The 20,452-nt window shown below is 51.6% G+C and overlaps 1 protein-coding gene across 2 annotated transcripts in view; it reads right to left on the bottom strand.

Annotated features, from left to right (window-relative positions):
* The window catches only part of DNAJB6 (DnaJ heat shock protein family (Hsp40) member B6), a 61,784-nt gene extending 50,936 nt beyond the window's left edge, over positions 1-10,848 (bottom strand). For both annotated transcript variants that reach the window (XM_080818826.1, XM_080818825.1), the window contains exon 1: positions 10,715-10,848. The gene's annotated coding sequence lies outside the window, so the exon portion shown is untranslated. The remainder of the gene's footprint in view (positions 1-10,714) is intronic.
* Between the last annotated feature and the right edge of the window lie 9,604 nt (positions 10,849-20,452).

Genomic DNA, 20,452 nt, shown 5'->3' with positions numbered 1-20,452 from the left:
TTTCAGAAAGCATGTCACATAGGTCATCGTCCTTAAACACAAGTGAGTACCATCTCTCGCCCTCTGTGCTCTCTTTCAAGCTTTTACTTACCTGACAGAGAGTACGCGCAAGCAGGGGGAGCGGCAGGCAGAGGGAGAAGCAGACTCCCCGCAGAATGTGAAACCTAACAAGGGACTAGATTCCAGGATCCTGGGATCATGATCTGAGCTGAAGCCTGACACGTAACCCACTGAGCCACCCAGGCGTCCCATGTGTGTGCAGTCCCGTGTGTGCACGCCCGCGCAGACACTCTCGCTCTCTCTCAAATAAACAAATAAATCTTTACATAAATAAGAAAAATACCAGAGCATTCGATTCTCCTCAAGGTCTGCCCTCAGGGGAAACTGTTTTACCAGAGCCCAATCTTCCTGGGGGCAGGGAAAAACCAACTCCAGTCCCCTCCAGCCCTAACCATCCCACCTGTGGGAGGAGAACTGGAACACACCGGTGAAGTGGACCACAAGGTGGAAACCTTCCCCTCCCGCAACCTGGCCTCCACATCACTGAAGGCCTGTGGGCAGCAGCTGCTTTTGGTTGGCCCATCATGTGCACCTTGGGAAAAAAACCATTACAAGGCACACTAGAAGGCAAGGCAGAGTCTGACAAGCTTCAGCAAGCATCGGGACAAGGCAGAAACGGCAGAAATGCTGGAATCATCAAACCAAGAACTTGGTAAAAGTAGAATACGCCAAGAGCTTAACTGCAAAACGTAGACACCATGCTAGAACAGATGAGTAATGCAAGCGGAGGTGAAAATTCTAGGAGTCAAAAAGAAATGCCTGGGATCAAAAGCCCCAGCAGAAATGAGAAATGCCTTTGATGAGCTTATTCATAAACTGGGCATGGCTGAGGAATCCCAAAGAACCATGGAAACTCCCAACAGGACAACAAGGGGAAAAGCAGACTGTGGGTGGCAATGCCAACAAGCTGCAGGACAAGAGGCAGGGACGGGGGCAGGAGGAAGGAGTGGAAAGAGCGCTCAGAAGCATCGGTCACCTCCGAAGCAATAAATGACTGAGAATCTCCCCCAAATTCATGTCAGGCACGAAACCGCACAACAAGAGGAGAACACCATGTGGGATAAACACCAAAAAACCTACGCCTCAGCATCACCACACTCCAACTTCAGAAAATCAAAGACAAAAAAATCTTCGGGGCGCCTGGGTGGCTCGGTGGGTTAAGCCTCTGCCTTCTGCTCGGGTCATGGTCTCAGGGTCCCAGGACTGAGCCCCGCATCAGGCTCTCTGCTCAGCGGGAAGCCTGCTTCCCCCTCCCCCACTTCTCTGCCTGCCTCTCTGCTTGCTTGTGATCTGTCAAATAAATAAAAAAAATCTTTAAAAAAAAAAATCTTCGAAGCAGCCAGGGGGAAAAAACACCTTATCTTTAAGGAAACAGTAAGAATTGCACCCCTGCAAGAAAGGAAGGAATAAAATATTTTTACAGGGAAGGGGAGGGTACCAACCAACGTCCAAACCTGCAGCCTTCAAAATTATCCTTCAAAAGTCAATTAAAGACTTTCTCTGACCAATAAATATCGAAGGAATTTGTTGCCAGTAGATCTGCCTTGCAAGAAATACTAAAAGTCCTTCAAAGACAAGAAGAAGGGTAGGACAAAAACTAAGATCAACGTAAGGAGCATCAGAGAAAGGTTAAGTGGATAGAAAATAAACCCTCCCTTATTCTCAATTCATCCAAAAGAGAACGGTTCAAATTACCAGCAACAACGTACTTCTGTGCAGACCTGAGTTTAGGCGTAGGGGAAATGAACAGGACTCCACTGGGCAGGAGGAAGAATGAGGAGGGGCTGTCCTCAGGCACCTGCTCTCCCATGCAGCATGTGTCACCTGACTGCTCACTTGGGTTTAAGTGCACACTGTGGAGACTGAAGGGCAACCGGTAAAAAGGAAAGAAAATGGAATCACATAAAAAGTTCAATTAAAGCAACAAAAAGCAGGGACGCCTGTGTGGCTCAGTCAGTTAAACAGCTGCCTTCGGCTCGGGTCGTGGTCCTGGTGTCCTGGGATCGAGTCCCACATCGGGCTCCTTCCTCGATGGGGAGCCTGCTTCTCCCTCTGCTGCCGCTCTGCCTGCTTGTGCTCTCTCTCTGACAAATAAAAATAAAATCCTTTAAAAAAAAAAAAAACTACAAAAAGCAGAAAACGTGTGGAAGACAAAAGCAGCAAAAAATCACGAAGAAAGGCAGGGAAAAAAAATCAGGAAGATTAACAATTTGTTAGATGCTAATGCAACTGACAAGGACCTTTTTCAGACTCTCTGGAGGCCTCACTACCTACTTGCCGAAAGGTCAATTCTCGTGCCAACATCAGAAACATACTAAAACTCTTTTTCCCCAATCGACCACACAACACTGCAGATGACCTGAGTGCACCTGCTGCCTATAAGGCTAAACCCACGCAGTGAAAGTCATTTACATTAACATCTAATTAAACTTTTCATAGTAGCAGCCAAAGTTTAATTTGGCAAGTAAAAAATACACGGGAATGGGGCACCTGGGTGGCTCAGTGGGTTATTAAGCCTCTGCCTTCAGCTCAGGTCATGATCGCAGGGTCCTGGGATCGAGGCCCACATCAGGCTCTCTGCTCAGCAGGGAGCCTGCTTCCCCCTCTCTCTCTCTCTGCCTGCCTCTCTGCCTACTTGTGATCTCTGTCAAATAAATAAAATCTTTTTAAAAAAAAAATACGTGGAAAACATAAAAATGCACGAAAACGACAATGTGACCTGATAAAGGGTCAGCTGCATAGCTGTCGCACTGCAACAGACAAATGTATAAAACCAACATGCACACCGCAAACATACAGCGTTATATGCCAATTTTATCTCAAAAAAGTAAAACTGAAGAACTCAGGATTCAATCACCAAAATCAGAAAACACACGGAACACGAGAACAAACCCATGCGAAACGGAGGCCACAGAGCAGAATCCGCGGTGCATGGGAGGCAGCCGACAGGCTGGCACACTCAGCCCATGCTGGCGAGCGCTCAGCAGCTCAGATGCTGGCAGGGCAGTTTCCCTGGTTCCCGGAAGACGGTCCCCTGGGGCGGCAGGCACTGTGACAAGGGACCACCCAGACACAGCCCACACGGGAGCCTGCACTAGCACAGACACCAGAAGGGCAGGACTGAAACCTGAGGTCCCGAGCTGGTGCCTGTCCAGGGTGCAGCGGGGCACACCACAGTGGTGGTGCCCCGGGAGTCCAAATCAGACCCAGGCCCTCCTCGACGGGCCGCCCTCCGCCACCACAGTGTCGCGTATGATCTCACTAGGTACGTGCAGGACTTTCTGGGACCGAAAAACGTGTAAGATGCTGCCTATCTGCCTCCCACCGAGGCTGCACCAATGTACATCCTAACCGGGCTCAGCAGCCTGCGTTCTCCCAGCCCTCGGAAGCAGCACTGGCCTGTCTGAACGTCCCAGCTGGTTACGGGAAGGCTGCCCTATTCTGCACCCACCAAGAGAAGCCTCCTTCCACGGGCAAGAGCGGCCTGATGCACTTCCACAAGCTACTGCGTCTACATCCCTCGTCCGTCTCCCACCTAAGTGCTGGCCTTCATGACATTTTTTTTTATAACCAAATCATACCAAGGGCACTAGAACCCGAGCTTCTATCTATCTATCTTCTATCTATCTTCTAACTATCCGTCAGCTGGGCACCGCCCACTGCTAGGGCTGCGCACAAGCGGCCGGTGGATCCAGAGTGCTCCTACCCACAAAGACCGAGCGCAACTCAGACCGCGGGGGTCCGGGGAAGTGCAGGGCCTCCAGAGCGCGGAGCCCATGCAAAGAGAAACCCAAAGACAGTCGGCCGCAGAGTCACCCAGTGCACGCAGGGAAGGAGTAAAGCTTCTCTAACTGAGGACTCCTAGGCCCGAGCCAGAGGTTGCCGCCTCACCTAATTCGGGATCAGCCTGTGAACCTGCGTTGTGAATGAGCACGTCAGGTGACCAACACACACTCTTCTAGAATACAAACCCAAGGCTGCCAGTCTACTTATCAGAATGAATTCTAACCCAACTAGCAAAATATGAAAACGCTCCTGTATACCCAGTACAGACCGGTGTCCTGTACCCTCATCTCATCTTCGAGGAATGGCCTGCGCCCACTACACTGTGCCCAAAACACCACAGGCTAGCTTCTCGCCACGAAGACGAACTCCTACTTCATTCAGGTTGCGTTTCAACAGTCCTGTCAACGCAGAGATGAATCCTGTGGCCTGAAGCTTTGGCTCGTCCAAGGAGGTGGCTGCTGGAATGAAGGGATCAGTCCTTACAACACGCCTGCTGCCCACCCAATGTGAATGCCGCCCCCTTCCCCGACAGCCTTTGGATTAAGGGTCCCTTCCGTCTAACTCCTAGGGGTGTAACCCTGTCCATTAAGATTCTTAATTTCTCGGGGCGCCTGGGGGGCTCAGGGGGTTAAAGCCTCTGCCTTCGGCTCAGGTCACGATCTCAGGGTCCTGGGATCGAGCCCCGCATCGGGCTCTCTGCTCGGAGGGGAGCCTGCTTCCCGCCCTCTCTCTGCCTACTTGTGATCTCTGTCAAATAAATACATAAAATCTTTAAAAATAAAAAAAAAATGTTTGAAAAAGGTTCTCGATTTCTCCAAGTAGATGTTACAATTATGAAAAACAAGCTGGGGTATAAACACAATACCGAAGATACTCCCTCAGAGTGAAGGCTGGTAATTCAAGCATCATTTCCCTACTGCTGCTTGCTACTTTAACCCAAGTACCATGACCTGGATACCAAAGCACAAAGCTCGGATTCCCAAAGCAAAGTCAGCTACCATCTCCTCCAATTACTCTACAGGTGAATTAAGCCATTATGATTTACACTTGTAAATTTTATTAATAAAGAATTTTTGTTGGTAGAATTCTGGGTAAAGTAACTCTGGTCCTTTCTTCTAAGTATCTAAGACTTCCTTTGCAATCAAGAGAAAAAAGTGCATAGACTTACCAAACTATCTTTACTAATTTCTATTCCTGCATTAACACTGAAAAAGTACCAGAAAGGCACTCTAGGGGCTCCCAAACCTCTTGGTTACCTTCAAAAACTCACCTTATTCACCTTAAAACTTCCTCTGACCAACCTAACCACCTCATTTTTCTCTAAATACATGGATAATCTCTAATACAGACCCTTGAATCAAATACTCCTCCTCAACTGCCAGCAGCAGTCTGCAGAAAAAGAAAAGCCCCAGCCACAAAGAGAACAAACGCTCCTGCCCCAAAATAAAGATGTCAGTTAAATGTAACAAAATATCCGCACCACTAAACTAGTACAAATTTACTACCCCTCCACCAAATACCACCTCCCCCCAACCCTGCCCAGAAAGAGGCTATTGACAGAAATGATCTCTACCAGTTAAGACAAAGATGAGGAGACAGTGAGAAGGCTGGTCTCAGAGAACACACGGGACCAGACCCTCTCCTAGAGTCCCTTCACCTAGAGGACCTTACGGGATTCAGGAGGCACAGCCTGGCTTCTATGTGCTCTCACCCTTGGAACTTCTCTACTATCAGCTTTGACTATAAATACATCAGTGTTACTTGATGAGCTACGTGAGGTGCTGCAGGACGAGTCAGCTCTAAAAAGCCAAGTGCCCTGCACAGCTGAGGTGGCCCCTTCAGCTACGCAGCCTTGCTCTTACTGTTTCTGAAGGCGAGGGAAGCCTAGGAATATACATGGGCTCAGCGGGACAGATGCAAGTACATCATCCTTAGACGTCTACAGACCATCCCAGAGTCGAGGTCCTCGAGTGCGGTATAGGACTTAGACACCTCCACGCTCTGCAGTGTTACGCTACAGCCCAAAGGCTGGCCATCCACCCAGTAAGACGTTACTGGACAGAAATGACCCTCTTTCCACAAGACCTTTCTCAAATACCTCTCTACCTAACATCTAACAAACCTCGCTCTGCTTGCAAAAGGAAAAAAAAAAAAAAAACACACACAAAAACCTCCTTTGTTCTTTCCGATCTGTGAAGAATGAATGTCGGGAATGGGAGGGGAAAACCCTCCTTCTTGCACAATGCCTTTTCTTCTTCTCCACCCAGACTGCCACTCATTACACGTTACCTTAACAGAATTCCAGCGAAAGGTCATATATCCATTGAACACATTCCCAATCTTTAGCTTAAAAACCCAGCAAATCAATATACTCCTTACTTCTATTAACTCAGAAAAGGGATAATTGTAAAGAAAAGTTTATTTTTAAGATTTTATTTTTAACTAATCTCTACACCCAACATGGAGTTTGAACTTACACCAACCCAAGATCAAGAGTCACACAGTCCAAAAAAATAACAATAATTCACATGCTCTACCAACTGAGCCACCCAGGCACCCCAAGAAACCATTTTTTTAAATGTTCAATTCTTCTGTGGCATCAAGCTAATTTAGTGGGATGCCATTTGCTTAATGGAAATGAAAGCACCCAGGACATTTAACAAGAAATCAGTACATCTGGGGGCATCTGGGTGGCTCAGTCAGTTAAGCATCTGCCTTCAGGGTCCTGGGATCGAGCCCTGCATTGGGATCCCTGCTCAGCCAGAAGCCTGCCTCTCCCTTGCCCTCTGCTGCTTCCCCTGCTAGTGTTTACTTTAAATCTTTAAAAAGGGAGGGAAGGAGGAAAAAAGAGAAAGAAGAAACTAAAATAAATCTGGAGAAGTTACCTATGTATCATTTCATTACCTGAGAATTCTCATAATGGGGGTTGCTGGGGACAGACACACAGAAGGGAACCATCACTCCTTCCCACAAACCATCTACTTACATATTTGTTACCCAATATGTCTCAAGGATTCCTGAAACAAACAAGGAAGCTACTTCCACTGAACTCAAGATCTGAGACCAATGATTGCCAAAACCAGTAATTATCGACTATTAGACACTTAACAGGCACGACTAATCTCCTTTCATTAAAATAAAATAGAAAATGCGGCAAGTACCCAGTCCCGGTTTGTGAATTCAAAGTGGGTATTTCTGCCCCCAACTTTCTCAAAGTCTAGATTCCATTATTAATCACAGAAGGGTCATCAGGACAAAGACAAACCAGGAAGGATCCAATCCGAACAAGGTTTTCTCAGCACTGTCGGTCTGGGTCGACGCCTTAGGCACACAGGGAGCACAGAAGTGATGATTCCAGGCCTATCCCAGAGGTACACACAGGAAGGTCCTGGAATCCTGTGTTGGTGAAAATGAGAGAATTTTAAAGGGTACAAACCACATACCACCTGAAGAAATCACCCTTCCAGATATAACTGATCCTTGCAACTGAACTTAAGAACCCTAAAATAACTGGAATTTTTTATGAACAAATACACGCAAAAAAAGAAACCCCAACTCACATCCCACGCAGTTCTACTGCCTCAGAGCCGCTCGTGGCAGCTACTGTTTCTTACTTAGAATGGTCGAAACTCCCCACAAATGTTAAGAAAGGATCAAAGTTTTCAGAGAAAACCAAGCTATGCCCAAATCAGGAACAGCTTTTGAAATAAGGTATTAGAGGTGTAAATAAAATACACTCCTCCCCACTTTGACATATAATGCAACCCTGAGGAACTTAATTGCCTTTATAATTTTTTTCAAGATTTTAAGTCATCTCTACATCCAACACAGAGCTTCAACTTACAACCAAAACCAAGAGTCGCACGCTCCACAAATAGAGCCAGCCAGGAGCCCCCTACCTTTATAATTTTTTTTTCAAAAATTAATTTTCCCCACCTTAAAAGTGAACTATTGGGACGCCTGGGTGGCTCAGTTGGTTAAGCGGCTGCCTTCGGCTCAGGTCATGATCCCGGCGTCCTGGGATCGAGTCCCACATCGGGCTCCTTGCTCCGCGGGGAGCCTGCTTCTCCCTCTGCCTCTGCCTACCACTCTGTCTGCCTGTGCTCGCTCGCTCTCTCTAACAAATAAATAAATTAAAAAAAAATTTTAAAAAAAAAAGTGAACTATTTAAATAAACAGTACAAAGAATAATAAGTATTTTTTATTTTATTTTTTATTTTTTATTTTTTTAAAGATTTTATTTATTTACTTGACTGACAGATCACAAGTAGGCAGAGAGGCAGGCAGAGAGAGAAGGGAGGAAGCAGGCTCCCTGCTCAGCAGAGAGCCTGATGCGGGGCTCGATCCCAGGACGCTGGGATCATGACCTGAGCCAAAGGCAGTGGCTTTAACCCACTGAGCCACCCAGGCACCCCATATTTTTTTTTTAACTTTATTTATTTGACAGACACATATCACAAGTAGGCAGAGAGGCAGGCAGAGAGAGAGGGAAGCAGGTTCCCCACCTCCCGAATTTCAAGTTCTCCCAAATCCTATTTATCAAAGAGAAAGGACAGCATTTGTTCATTCTTGCCACTGTCCCCATCCTAATTCCCCCAATAAACCTACAATTACGCCCATTTCACCACTAGGTGGTGTCCTGGGCAAAATAAAAGCAACCCAGATTTCTAACATAAACCACCCCCTACCCTAAATCAGACTCATTTCCAGGATTTCAACAAAAAAAGGTTTTTATATATTCTGTTAAAATATCAACTTACAAACAGAGGTGGATTCCATTCGCTTGATCCTTACCAACAGACCTCAGAAAAGGCACGTAATCAGCCTTAGGCGTGAACACAGCAGCTGACCTTCAATGGGCGGGCCCACCAGTAGAAGGTATCAGGGACATCACCAAGGTGACACAGTCAGCATTACACAGCAACCCTGAAAAGCTGAACTTAAAATAACTCACTGAGGGTGAGGGCACCGGGGGGCTCAGTAGGTTAAGCATCTGCCTTGTGCTCAGGTCATGAACGTGGGGTCCTGGGATGGAGATCCAGGTCTGAGCAGGGAGTCAGCCTCTGCTTCTCCCTCCACCTGTGTGTTCTTTCTCTCAGGCGCGCACGCTCGCTCTCTCAAGTAAGTAAGTAAAATCTTTAACAAAGTAACTCACTGAGTTTTAAAGTGCCCTCTTTAAAACTAAAAAATATGCGGACCTCCCGGAAGCTGGTTTTTGAGTTTGCTGGTCAAAAACTACTGATGGTGCCCACTGTACTGTATCTGCAACAACTGTGTGTGTTTACAACTGTCCAAAACAGCGTTAATACAAGGGAAACTGGTTCCACTCTTACTTCTCACACCTACGAAAGCAGTGGGTTCGCTCAAACAGAAAAGCTGTTGCCCGCCACGGAGCCGCGAGCAGCGTCCCTCCCTGCCCCCGACCCGGTCTGCAGCACGGTACTCAGCAGAACTCCCCACCCGGCCCTCCGCGTCCGTCCTGCAGCCGGCAACACCTCTCAAACCACCAATGTCAAACCAAGAAAACAAAATGTAAAGCACCGACTTTTTCTAAAAGGACGCCGAACTCATCTCCACCTCCTTAAAGGCTCAACTCCCCATCTGACCAGCTCCCACAGCAACAGGTCGAGTCCGTTCAGGCCGATCTCCAAACTCAACTTCCCAACCCGCCCCCAAGCCAATCCGCTCCCGAACTCGCACCGCAGGCAGGACCTAGAACGTTCCGCGGCTCCCTGGAGAACGCGCCGAAAAGCCCTCCCGCTGCGTTACCCACCGCACCAGTACCCGGGGCGGCGGGAAGTCCCGACTGCGTCTCGCAGAGAGGCCGTAAGGCCGGGGCGGAGCCGGGAAGGAACCGCACAGCCCCCGGACACTTCGGAGCCGCGATGAGCCCGAAAACCGACCGGCAAGAAGCTCGATGCCACGGTTTCTCCCGCCTCTCGTCGGTCCCTGCTCGTCGTCGGACCCGAGTCCTGCCCAAGTCGAGCCCCGTCTTCCAGGACGCCGGCCGGGGCTGGGGCAGGGCGCGGAGGAACGCAGCGCCGGCCCCTCGCGGGGTGACCTTGCCGCGCGGCCATGCCCCCGGGCTCGCGCGAGCAGGCGACAGCCACGACGCGCTCCGAGACCTTCGGGGACCACGCGCGGCCTGCGGCGGACGCGGCCTGCGGCGGACTCGGCCCGCGCCGACCCTTCCCTTACTTGGGCGGCAGCTGGTGCGAGCCCAGCGCACAGCGGCGCTCTCCGCCCCACAGCGAACTTCCGAGAAGCCCCGAAGTTCCGGGCACGCGGCTTCGCGTCTCCTGGGCCGCTTCCCCGCCGCCGCCTCCCGCGCGGCCGCTCCTCTCGCCGCGAACCCACCGGCTCCGGACTCCGGACCCGTCCACGCGGGACTCGAGGGCACAAACAGCCCCTCGTGCCGCACGGCCCCCGCCGCCGCCGCCCAGCCCGGGCCCGCGCCGCTCGCCCGTCCGTCCGCGCCCCGCACCGGCCCCGCACGGACCCCGGCCCAACCGCCGGCGCGGGGCCGGCCAAGGGCGAAGGCCGCCCCCGATTCCCGGGACCCGGGACCCCGGCCCGCCCCCGGCCTCCATGCGCCCGGCCCCCGACCCGCCCCCGACCCGCCAACCCCCGGGCCCGCCGTCCGCCCCCGACCCCCGACGCCCGCCCGCGGCCGCAACGCCCGCGCCCCTCGCCCGACGGCCACCCCGGCCCCACCCCGCGGCCCCGGCCCCCGACAGGCCCCCCAGCCAGACGCCCAGCCCCGAAACCCCGACCCCACAGCAGGCCGCAGGTCCCGACCCCCGGCCCAACCCCCTCCCCGGCCCCACACCGGCCCCACGCCCGACCCCCGCCCGCGGGCGACCCTCACCGAGGACAGGGAGCCGGCGGCGAGCAGGAGGCGCGGCGGGGCGGCGGCCCGGGTCCCCTGGGCTCCGGCACGGCGGCGCTGACGGCGGTGGCGGCGGCGCCTCCTCGCGCTTTTCTTTCTCTCCTTTCTCCGACAACAAACAGGAAGTGCGTCACGCGGCGGCGGCGCGGCGACGAGCACTTCCGCCCGGCCCTGACGCCGCGCATGCGCCCGCCCCGCCCGCCTTCCCGAAAGTTCGCGGAGGCCGGACTGGGGGTGGGAATGGGGGTGGGGGTGGGGGTGGACGGGAGGAGCTCCCGCGAGTGTCGCTCGGCGTCCACGGATCTGCGCGGCGGCGGCGGCGGCGGGCGGAGGAGGCCGGGCCCGCGCGCGTCGGCCTCCCCTGGTGTCCGGTCCGCCGCGGCCGCCCGGGACAGGCCTCTCTGACGTGGACTAGCGTGGGCGGTCACGTTTAAGGACCTGCAGGCCCAGTGTCGGTCTGAGCCGCCGCGGTCCCGTTGTACGCGGGCGCGTCCGTGCTGAGGGGTCGTCGGGTGCGAGCGTGTCCCCCCGGGGGGCAGGGAGAGAGGCTGACCGCGTCTCCGGGGAGCGCAGACCCCTGCCAGCTGTGCCTCTCCCGCACCCCTCCCGGAACTGACCCCCCCACCCCCACCCCCACCCCTGCCTGCTGTCCTCTTCGCCTCCCCTCCTGGAACCGACCGCCCACCCCCACCCCTGCTCCCCTCCTGGAGCTGACTCCCCACCCCAGCATCCTCTGGCTTCCGCTCCAGGACCTTGTTGAAAGCGGGGTCTTAGGCCATTTCAGGGGGCTCCTCGGTTTTCCGGGATGGCCCCTAGGTAGGCACGAGGTGCACACGTTGTCAGGCTTCTGTTTGCTCCCCTCCTCTTACTTGGTCTTAGGTCAGTTTAATTAGTAGAGGAGCAAAGAACCTAGGAGCAGAGAAGGGACAACTTCCCCCCACCCCCCAAGTGATCTAAGCCCTTGAGAGCCTTTAGTAGAAGGTACTTTCAACACTTTTTATTTATAACATCTGATTAATAAGCTTCACTCTAGGCCCTGGGAAGGCTTAGGTAGCCCTGCCTCTAGTTTGTCCTGCTCTGGGGGACAGACTGCCCCAAGGTGGGCCACTCTGGCATGAAGATTATTTTGAGCTGATGGCAAAGGAGACCCTGTGGGCTCAACAGAGTTTTCTGCCCCTCCCTTAATTACATGGAAGAATCTAAATTGGGAGTCTTCCCAAGAGCACTGGTTACCACCAGAGATAAATTTTATGTGAGTGACCCATCCTATGGCAGGACAAACATCTAATTAGCAAACATTTGCTCTTTTTCTTACTGCCCTGTGAATTACATTTCTTCCCTTCAAAGCCCCAGACCCTTACCTTTCTCTTAATTCAGGATCACATATACATATCTCATTTTGTCTGTCTCCGGAATTTCCGTGCCTCTGTGGATGCCCTATGTGTAAGCTATTAAATTTGATTTTTTTTCCTGCTGATCTACCTCATGTTAATTTGAACCTTAATCCAGGTAGAAGGAACTGGAAAAGGAATTCATGCTCCCTGGCACTACTTAAAAACAAAAGATAGTTTTATATTGTGTATATTCTTTTCTTGTGGTTTTGTTTTTTTTTTTTTTTTGGCGTAGCTTTCCTTTTAATGCTCTATATTCTTTTTTTTTTAATAAAGATTTTATTTATTTATTTGACAGATAGGGATCGCAAGTAGGCAGAGAGGCAGGCAGAGAGAGGAGGAAGCAGGCTGTCTGCTGAGCAGAGAGTCTGATGTGGGGCTCCATCCCAGGACCCTGGGATCATGACCTGAGCCGAAGGCAGTGGCTTTAACCCACTGAGCCACCCAGGCGCCCCTTTTTCTTGTGTTTCTTAAACGTTCATTGTATCACTTACACCATAGTTTTTAGTAAGTGACCTGTTAGCAAAAGAAAACAAAAAGCATGTCTTTATCTGAGTCAGTTCCCTATTCTTTCTTTTAGTAGATCATATAAATGGTCAAAAGGAAGGAATAAGACAGTATTTGCTTTTGGTATGCATACCTCATGATAAAACCCAAGATAATCTCAGTAGAGACTGGAATTTCATTCAGGTACATCCACAGTTTGCCACTGTCATTTGTAACGGTATATACCAGCCGGCTGATGGAATTTCAGGTCCCTTCCAGTGTTGACAGTCCTATCATGTGACATTTCACATTGAAATAAGTCCCTACAGCAAGTGTGAGCTAATCTTGAAATGCAGACAGGACAGAAACATGAATTTTAAATAGTAAGTGGCAGGCTACCCACAAATAACTTGTTCAACTTCCCTCCAAAAAAAAAAAAAAAAAAAATTAAAACACCTGTCAGTGCAGCGGACTGTATTATCAGAAAACCAAGTAGAAAAAAAAGAAAAAGAAAAGAAAAACCAAGTAGGACAAAACAAGGCTCTCCCCATCCCCCACACACCACCCCCACCCACTGGGATTCACACGGTATGCTAGGTGGATGGGGATAAACATTAAGTGACATTAAATGACATGGCAATATTTCAGTGACTCTTTAAAAAAAAAAACTCTTAATTAAACAACAGGAAGGATCTTTCAAAATAAGATTGAGGGGGCACCTGGGGGGCTCAGTGGGTTAAAGCCTCTGCCCTCGGCTCAGGTCATGGTCTCAGGGTCCTGGGATCGAGCCCTACATCGGGCTCTCTGCTCAGTGGGGAGCCTGCTTCCTCCTCTCTCTCTGCCTGCCTCTCTGCGGACTTGTGATCTCTGCCTGTCAAATAAATAAATAAAATCTTTAAAAAAAATTAGATTGAGGATTTATCCCAAAATTAATTTTAGCTCAGATGGTGATGCTCCTGGAAACTCCAGAGTACAATCAACTCAAAACGGAACAGCAAGGGTTTAAACTGGGGTGAGTGAAGCCCATTTAGAGCGGAATGAGGAGGCAGAGAGCCAGCCGAGCAGGAAGGTGGCCTTCGGGGACTGTGTGCCTGTCAGCTGCCCAGGTACAGAGACTTCCAGCCCGAGGACGGGAAATAATTACTTGTGTGGACAGCAAGGACTTCACTCCTTATCTGGTGGGAAAGGGAGGCCAGGCATAGACACACCTGGGGTTTCCAGGATGGGTGGCAAAGTGGGAGCTTCTGTGACTTGGTTGCCGCATCTGTAAAATGGAGATAATAGGCTTGTGGGAAGGGTTGGTCCCACGCACTCATCTCAGCCTGGTAGAGAGTAACAGTAAATGATGGCTCCTCTGTGTCACGGCCTCTTTGAGAAACTAAGGAAAGGTACAAACTTCCCAGAAACACGTGCCCATGACAGGAAGGAGTGGGCAGAAATGAGCACGCCCTGCACACACACCCCGCCAAGTGCATCCCAAAGTCCAGGAGCGCCCGCTGAAGGTCCGGAATGACAGTGTGGCAATTTTTATCACACTGTGAAATTTATGTTTGATTCAAGAACATTTGTAGAAATTTCCCAAAGGCAATAAACAGGAAACAAGGAGAAAAAAGGTACATACAAGATTTGCAGACCACCAGCTCCTCCTTACCAGGAAATAATAGGCCAGCCATAAAGATAATAATGATATTCTTTTTTCTTTTTTAAGATTATTTATTTGTTTGAAAGAAAGAGTGATCGAAAGAGTACAGGAACAGAGGCAGAGGGAGAGTGAGAAGCAGGCTCCCCGCTGATCAGGGAGCCCGATGTGGGGCTCCCTCCCAGGACCCTGGGATTAAGACCTGAGCCGAAGGCAGATGTTTAACCGACTCAGCCACCCAGGCACCCCAGGGCTGCTCTATTTCTTGACAGCAAACACATCCAAGATACATTAAGAGGGTGCACATAATGTGAAACCATCTTTATAAAATTATATTCGTGTGTGTGTATGTGTGTGTGTAGGTCAAAGTGGACTCGGCTGCCTCCATTTTGACCTCCAACTTTACAGTGGATTCTTCTTTTCAGCTGGTCCTTTGGCACAGGCAGAAGACCCCAAGACAAAGCATCCCGCAGTGGGAGCGGAAACTCTGCCTGAAGGATAAGGATCACCCTCCCCTATGTGACTGACTCCAAGACAGTGACCCATTTGACCTTCAGTGCCGGCCTTCACGGACCCACCCTCCTTCGCCCCACATTTTCCTTATATAAACCCAGAAGTCAGGGGCACCTGGGTGGCTCAGTGGGTTAAAGCCTCTGCCTTCGGCTCAGGTCATGATCCCAGGGTCCTGGAATAGAGCCCCGCACCGGGCTGTCTGCTCAGCAGAGAGCCTGCTTCCCCCCCACCCCTCGGTGTCTGCCTCTCTGCCTACTTGTGATCTTTGTCTATCAAATAAATAAAATCTTTAAAAAATAATAAAATAAAAAACAAACCCAGAAGTTGGTCCAGCATTTCGTGGCATCCTTGAGATCCGAGCCCGCTGTCCTCCAGCGCTGGCCTCACTGAAGTAACTTCCTTTCTTCTTTCCGGCCACCAGTCTCGGTACCTTGGGACTTTGTCAACGGCGTGTGGCTAACCCGGTGTGCTTGGGACCCCCGGAACCAGGTGCTCACGCACCCCTGAGACCCGGCTCCGGGCGAGAGGCTTCTCTGAAAAGGGTCTCAGTGCAGAAGCTCACGAGCTTCCCCGATGACAGCAGGCAGCCAAGGACCGGGGTACCCGCAGAATCTGGTCCTCGCCCAGGTTGGCAGAGGGCTGCTTTGTGGGGATCTAGGCGGGGGCAGCAGCATTTGTCCTGGAACGGACTGAGGAAGAAAGCCAGTAGCTGGAGAATGAAGGTCAAAGGACGCCTTGGGGTTTCTCGGTTGTGTTTTGTTGTTTATGTCTGGCCATGGCCCCAAAGGCCCTCCAGCACCTTCCAATCAAAGCCGCTGGGACGACAGAACAGGAGAGAAAAGCAATCGGGAAAGGAGCTCCTTCTTGGAGGAGGTCAGGAGGTTCGGGACAAAGCATGAAGGAAGGGAACTCACCTTGAGAAGGAGGGATTTACATCCGTTCCTTCAAAACACGGGAAGAAGAAAAGGCAGAGATAGGTGGGACTCAGTGAAGGAGCCGGCGTGGCAATGGGAGGCAGACCCGGGTGATCGGAGGGAACACGAGGTTGGGGGGGTTGGGGGGGTCGCAAGACACGGTGCAGGGGTGTGAGAGTTGAGCACCGGAGAGTTCCCTGATCTTCTGAAAGGAAACACAAATAGCTTGCGAGCAACTCATTCAATCTTGAAGCTCCCACGCTGCCATCTCTGGGACAGCTGGGTTTTTTAGGGGAACAGGGAAAGAGCAGAGGACTAACCCAGAGGCCAGAAAACCAGCTGCTTTTAAGTACTGGCCACACTGGTGTGACACCTGAATTCAACCTTGTGCCCAGCATCCCCTGCATGCCCAGTGAAACGTCAGCGTCGGTGATGCCATGACTTTAACCATGCCATGAGCCCTGGTGTCCCTGTCTGTAAGGCACACCTAGGGACCGCTACCATACGTTTCCAGGGATGTTGGGATAGTTCTTGGAGATCCCCAGATAAAAGGAATCATGAAAACATGAGGTATTCTATGAGAATGGGCTATTTCACATACATATTTAACAAAAACACCCCCTCGGAAGCCTCAAGGAGACACAAGTCAGTCAAAAATCTCAGAGGCCAGGGGCGCCTGGATGGCTCAGTGGGTTAAAGCCTCTGCCTTTGGCTCAGGTCATGATCCCAGGGTCCTGGGATGGAGCCCCGAATTGGGCTCTCCGCTCAGCGGGGAGCCTGCTTCCCTCCCTCTCTCTGCCTGCCTCTCTGCCTGCTTGTGATCTTGTCTGTCAAATAAATAAATAAAATCTTAAAAAAAAAAAAATCTCAGAGGCCAGGCCCCGGCGAGGCTCGGTGGTGAAGTGTCTGCCTTCGGCCCGGGGTCCTGGGATCGAGCCCCGCATGGGTCTCCCTGCTCTGCGGGAAGCCTGCTTCTCCCTCTCTCAGTCCCCCTGGTTGTGCTCTCTCTCTCGCTGTCTCTCTCTCTCCGTCAAATAAATACAATCTTTAAAAAAAAAACAAAAAAAAACTCAAAGGCCACCCAAGACTTCATCACCCACAAAGAAGCCAACATATACAAGTGGTTAACGTTTTAGATTTCCTGCCTTCAAAACACATTGTCCACAGTTTGTGTCGGAAGCAGCTGCTTAAAGGCACCTGGGGGACTCAGGCGGTGAAGCGTCTGCCTTCGGCTCAGGTTGTGATCTCGGGGTCCTGGGATGGAGCCCCGTTTCGGGCTCCCCGCTCAGTGGGGAGCCTGCTTCTCTCTGCCTGCTGTTCCCCATGCTTGTCCTCTCTCTCTCTTCCTCCCTCTGTCTCTCTCTCAAATAAAATAAAATCTTAAAAAAAAAAAGAAAGAAATAGCAGCTTAATCCTTGCTCAGACACCTGAAACAGAGTCGGCTGCACACTCTGGGGTCCCTGAGACCCTCCCACACATATGTTCCTAGGAATCACGTTATTGTAACACCAAGACCTATTGCCAACTGCCGAACGCCCAAGTGTGGCAGGCGCGTGTGCCCTGCTGCCTTCTGTGCGAAAAGAAACACAACTGCAGTGGCTTAGGGGGCTCTGAGGTCAAACCCCGAACGCTGGGTCGAGGGGGTCACCGGGAGGACAGGGCTGAGGATGAAAATGAGACTTGTTCCTGAGCGGTTCTCTAGACGGTTAAACTAGTGAATGTATCAGCTACTGAAACTTTTCCAAAACCATTTTAAAAATAAAACATTAACGCGACAGATCTGTATGTGACCACAAGAGCTCCAGCACACAGTGCCGAGCTCAGAACAGAATGTGCAGCGTGACCCCAGCGAGCTCAGAAAGGCTGCGGGGCGGCCGGGGTGGGGCCCACAGGGGGTTCATATTTAGACCCTGTTGCCGTTCTCCGTGTGTCTTTTTTTTGAAAGGATTAAAAAGGAGAACCCAGTACCTTTACTGTGCATTTCTCCGCCATTCCTTAGACATTACTGGTGATGTGCCGGTTACAGTTCTGGAGAAATGAAGAGGAGCGTCCTTGACTTTGGTGCCACGTGGTGGAGGGGAAGTGCTGGGACGTTTGTAAAGTGTCCACTTTAAAGGACACAGACCATGCGCGCCCTGCAGACACACACACGTGCCCGCTCACTGAAAGTTCGGACAGGAGGCACGTGTATGAATACGTGAAGAGAGGAAATGGGGCAAAGTGTTAATAATCGATGCACCCAAGTGAAAAATATGAACTGTTCACTATCCCATAGCTTTAGTATCTTTCAAAAGAGTTGCAGGGCACGGGAGGGTACACAGGGGCAGAAAATGGTGGGAGCCTCGGGCCTGGGAGGCAGATGTGGGGGAAGCTGGGAACGGGGCCCCAATGCTTACTGCTTGAACCCCATGCCCTGAGGACGTATCCACATGTAGAATTAACAGGCCCAGGGAAAGGGGTGCCGTCTAAGCCCCCGGGACCCCCCTGCAATGCTCGTGGGCACTTCCTGATTCAGGTAAGAAAGTGAGCAGCGTCCGTCTGACCTGGGAAAGGGGTCGGCCAGGCCGCGGCTGACGGGCGCTGTGAAGCTTCTGACTTGCTCACGACACGTCACTGAGGCTGTCACACTGTTCCCAGCAAATGAACAGAAAAGCCAAAGGTGAAGCGCGCAGAGGACGGGCTCCGGCAAACGCAGCGAGCTGCTCCGCTGTCAGACTCGGCGGCTGACCGGCCGACCGCGGCGCCCCTGCGCCTGGGAGGGTCGGAGCTCCTGACCGCACGGGGCCCCCCTGGGGCTTCTGCTCCGCTCAGACCCCTGTTCATCCCGAGACACAGAGTAATACAAAATTTGGGATAGCGATGGCGTCATGAACCCGTCCCCTATATTCGGCATTTCCATAAAACAGATAGAGAAAGAAAGGAGGCACCCGACCCCGGAGAAACAAAGGAAGAGCACAGGGCTGACCTTCCCTGCAGGTTCTTGGGAATTCCGACTGCTTTTCTTCGATCTCTGTGTGGCTGACGAGTGCCGTGGCAGTCCCATCCTCAAACCGTGCGTTCAAGGAACTTAAGTGGCGGAAATATCCATAAAATGACTTCTTGGCTCACCTTGCCACGCGGCTGACCTGCGCCCGGTGTGTGACCACGGGGACACGCTCAGCAGGCAGCCTCGAATACGGCCACGGACGCATCCTGGGGCTCCTGAGCCCCGAGTGCCTCGGAGACCCAAAGGAGAATTTAAAACCATAAACATTCTAGGAGAAGATACAAGTGAAAATCTGTGAGACTTCCATCGGTAGAGATTGTGCAGGACACTAAAAGTATTTGTCATAAAAGATAGAACTGGTATTTTGGACTTCATTAAAATTAAAAAAAAATTGTTCAGAAAACTGTCACAGGCGCCCCTGGGTGGCTCAGTCGCTAGGCATCTGCCTTCGGCTCGGGTCATGGTCTCAGGGTCCTGGGATCGAGCCCCGCGTCGGGCTCTCTGCTCCGCGGGGAGCCTGCTCATGCTCTCTCTTTCTCTCTGTCAAATAAATAAAATCTTAAAAACAGAAAAGAAAAAGCAAGGCCAGAAAGGGAGTGTTGGCAAAACTGTGGGGAAATTGGACTGCAGTGCCCTGTGGGTGGGAAGGGGAATGAGGAATGAGAGTAGCCGCTATGGAAAAGTGTTCCCACTCCTCAAAAAATTAAAAATAGAATTACCAGATGACCCAGCAGTCCCACTGGTGGGTGTAGACCCAGAGAAGGGAAAGCAGGCGCCCGAGGAGCTCCCGGCACGCCCACGCTCACGCAGCAATATTCACAGGAGCCAAGGCCGGAGGCAACCCAGGCGTCCACGGGCAGACACGCAGACAAGTGAACGCGGTCCCTGCGTGCGACAGACTAGGACTCAGGCTCAAAAACGAAGAGAATCCCGCAGCAGGCTACAGCACGGATGGGGCCTTGCCGACCTCCTGCTCCCGGAACCGGGGGCTCGCAGAAGGGCAAGCGCTCTGGTTTCCCCGTCTGTGAGGTCCCTGGAGCCGTCAGATCCAGAGGGAGAGAAAGAGTAGAAGGCAGGCACTCGGGGACTGGGGGCGGGGATCGAGTCAGTGCTTCGTGGGGACGGAGTTTCCATTTCACCAGATGGAGAGAGTCCTAGACTTGGGGATAGGATGGTCGCACACAAGGGAATGACCTGAATGCTGCTGAGCTGTGGACCTAGAAATGGTTAAAAACGGTACATTTTATGTTATGTGTATTTTACGACAAAAAAAAAAAATTGGAGAGGGGCGCCTGGGGAACTCCGTGGTTCAGCATCTGCCTTCGGCTCAGGTCATGATCCCAGGGTCCTGGGATCGAGCCCCGCATCGGGCTCCCTGCTCAGCAGGACGCCTGCTTCCCCTTCTCCCGTTCCCCCTGCTTGTGTTCCCTCTCTCGCTGTGTCTCTCTCTCTCAAATAAATAAATAAAATCTTGAAAAAAATTTTTGAGAAAAAAAATCTGATGTGTGATCTTTCCGGCTTGCCCATGGCCAGTCCCAAGGCTTTGTCCCTCCTAGATTTCCGTGTCCAGTCTGCAGCGGGCACCATGAACCGCCGGCTAGACCCCACCTGGCCCCAGCAGGTCAGCGGCGGTGCTGAGGCAGGCAGGACTTGGAGAGGAGGCAAGCCAATCCCAAAATATGAGGAAGACTACCTAAGGAGTACTGAGACCCCCGCCGATGGAAGCATTCAAGGACTGAACCGACATTTGTCAGGATACTTGAGGGCCGATTCAAGCGATGAGGACTG

This window comes from Martes martes, assembly GCF_963455335.1.
Source record: "Martes martes genome assembly, chromosome: 11".
Classification (NCBI taxonomy): Eukaryota; Metazoa; Chordata; class Mammalia; order Carnivora; family Mustelidae; genus Martes; species Martes martes.
This window is presented reverse-complemented; position numbering and strand designations above follow the sequence as displayed.